A 3,586-nucleotide genomic window follows, 5' to 3' on the forward strand; every position below is an offset into this window, starting at 1 on the left:
TGATGTACGCCCCATGTACCCGAAAGTGGGATGTTGTGACGACCGTCAATTTCTGCTTAAGTCAAAGTCAAATAAAGTCAACAAGTCAAACCATTCAACTCAATTAACCCTTGTATATTAGGGTTTACATTTATTTACTATTGTACTACACCTTATCTTAATGCAAAGTATCACTTTGAGTCTTCACATGTTCAGAAAATCTAAACCCTAATCAGGGTAAGTGATGAAACTACTCGATAAAACATTATTACATACCCTCCGAGGATGTATAACACTCATAACGAGGCTTAACGGGGTTTACAAACCTTGCATTTCGAAGCTAAACACTCACAAAGGTCACAAACAAAGTCTATCTTAATCTCTCTCTCACTCTCTCTCCCAAATCTCTCCCATATCTCTCCCAAATCTCTCTCATAACCTCTCTCAACTTTTTATAGTCACTCGGGGCATCCCAACCCTTAATTTAGTCGAAAACCACTCAAAACGGGAAGATTAATAGAAAAACAGCTTAAAGGGGGCGAAGCCTCTTAGGACCCGCAGCTAGCCCTAAGGAACCGAAAGCAACAATTTAGTAAAGGGCTATACACCCAGCGTACACGCTTGATGTTAACTTTTAGGGTTTGATCAAACTGTTGAATTTAAAGGCCATGGAAGGGTAAAATGGTATTTTATCCTTCTGAGAATTAGTAGTGGGTTTAGCCTAACATCTTTAGGGGTCGTTTATTAATTAGAGTAATTATTGTATATGTTAGGCAGAGGCTAGACTGGTGATTCGGGTACGAGACATACCCGCTTTACTTACGAGATGAGTCTTCTCACTATACATACCAGAGTGGTAATACTGAGTGACCGGAGGGTCTTATTTGAGTAATCGACCAAAGAGTCCTTGTAACACCGTAAATTTCAAGACAAAATTTTCATTTAAAACAATCATTTTATTCTTAGAAACACTTGTTTAAAATCTCATTCATAGTCGATTTACAAAACATGACTCCATTTTCACTTGCATAGAAAACCAGGATCCTCCAAAAATGTGACTCTTTCTCTGGTGTGTACAATCAAGCCGGTGCCGTCCCGTGATACTGAAAGAAACCTGAAAAAAAACATCACACAAAACACTGTAAGCACGAAGCTTAGTGAGTTCCCCAAAATACCACACATAACACATATTAGCCACTCGAGGCTATAACTCTATGGGTCCGTGCACCCAAACTCTGTGAACCCTCAGGTTCTAACTCTGGGAACCTTCCGGTTCCAACTCTATAAACATGCACAGCATAAATCACATAGAAATAATGCAGTACAACACATCACATACAAATAGCATACAAACACTCTGATCACATAACTCTGGTTACCTACTCAAGGTAAAGTATAGTGAGAAGACTCACCTGGCAAGCAGAAAGCAGATATCCCCACACTTGAATCTCGAACTCGTCACCGCCTAACACGTAAGGCAAATACTCTCATGAATATAACTCTCGAGGCTAGAATAAATCCTCTCATAACACCCTCTTATGGGTAAAAGACTATTTTACCTCTCTCTTGGCCCAAAGGCCACATCGCTGACCAAACCCTAAAAGTCAACGGCCAACCCTTGGTCGAAACCAAAGTCCTCAGTCTAAGTCAACCTCTGACTAACCCTACTTGCCGAGTCAACCCTGTGACTCGTCGAGTTCCCATAATCAGAACTTCACTCAAGCTGCGACCTAACTTGCCGAGTCACCCCGAGACTCGCCGAGTCCAACAACTCTAAGTCCACTCGCACACGACTCACCGAGTCATCCCTCGACTCACCGATTCTCGACTCAACCAGAGAATATTTGGGACTCTTCGACAGGACTCGTCGAGTCCAAGAACAGACTCGCCGAGTCTACGACTATCTTCAACTTACTCGCCGAGTTGTTCATACAACTCGCCGAGTTCCATGCCATCTTCATCCAACTCGTCGAGTCCACCCATGTGACTCGCCGAGTACCACCGATCTGAATACATTCCGAAGCATTCCAGGCCATGCAACTGCTCCAAAACATAGATCCAGTCTCTTACCACTCATCCATCACGTAAAGTGGTAAACTTTACGTGAATCCAAAGAGATCTAAGCCATTTGCACATTGGGCTAGGGTTTGGGACATGTAAGCTTCACTAAACACTCCAACATGGGGACTTTCATTCTCTCTGATTCTTCTCCCTTCCAGATCTGAGGTAGCAACCTCAGATCTAACCTCTAGATTTCCCATTTCATCCATAGACAATTTCTTACAAACCCCAAAATGAAGAAACAACATAACAACACGTCAATAACGAGATATTACCTCTAAGTGATGCCCCAACTGCAATGCAATTCGAATCCAAGCAAAGCCCCTTGCTCCAAGCCTTCAATCTTCCGAAAATTCCTTCTACCATTACTTCTCCAAGCTCCAATCCACTCAACAATGGTGCTTCTCCGTGATTTAGGGTTTTCTGGGGCTCAAAGGGTGATAAAGAGGCTGGGAGGAAGACATAATGATCATTATATAAGGCTCAACCCTGAGAATTAGGGTTTTCTCCACTCAGCGCCTACTCGCCGAGTCCATTACACTGACTCGCCGAGTCGGCCACTTAACACGCGACCAAGTCGCAACTCTACTCGCCGAGTCCACACATGGACTCGCCGAGTCACTCTTTCCTAATTTACTCTTTTAGCCCTTCAACTCTACTCTTGATATTTCGGGATGTTACAATTCTCCCCCGCTTAAATTAGGCTTCGCCCTCGAAGCCTACAGCAACTCAACTCCAGAAATACTCCCACAACGTGCCACCTGGCCTTAATCGGACCAGATCTCACAAGGCATAACCATCGAAACTCGAACACACTTTCCCTTTCCTTACGGTGTCCTGACCACTGTCTCGAACCGGGCACCGGATGTACCCTCTGATGACCACACACAACGATCCGAGAATTACCCATGAAGTATCACTGCCCCAAATCTCAACAATCACTCGACCCATAAGGGTTAGAAGACATGAACCATCGGATCCCCAATTCGAATCCCTCTCTATCCAATCCATGACGACGGAAAGACCCACTCTTAAATCCCAGAGCAACTCCCATGAGTCCTCTTCTTGCAATCACACACCCATGCCGCACCAACCTTCGCACTCTCGGGTTAGGAAAACCTGTCACACTGATGACATCTCTAACATCCCTAGGAGAAACCACCACTACGCACACAGCCCTTGATTAGAATCAAGTTGGGAGTCCCAGACCCCATCCCTGCATCCATCCTGAGACTCTTGGCTCTACACCCGCGGAATCCTTCCGCGTCCTCAGCAGACATCCCATCATGATGTCATTCCATACCACTGTCACAGACACAGTGTTTGACCATCATACTCCAAATCATCCATTCTCACTACAACTTTCACTTCTGCGAATCAACACTTTCCCCAGCAAATGAGGGTCCAACACTTCCTCCCATACAACAGCACAAAGGGTGGCATACCAATGCACTAATGATGGCTGTTGAATGGGATAACTCAACCAAGGATAAATACGTGCCGCAACTCCCTTCGAAATCTAATACACATGCCCGAAGCATGTCTT

Source organism: Lactuca saligna, chromosome 5 (assembly GCF_052625555.1).
Source record: "Lactuca saligna cultivar CGN05327 chromosome 5, ASM5262555v1, whole genome shotgun sequence".
Classification (NCBI taxonomy): domain Eukaryota; kingdom Viridiplantae; phylum Streptophyta; class Magnoliopsida; order Asterales; family Asteraceae; genus Lactuca; species Lactuca saligna.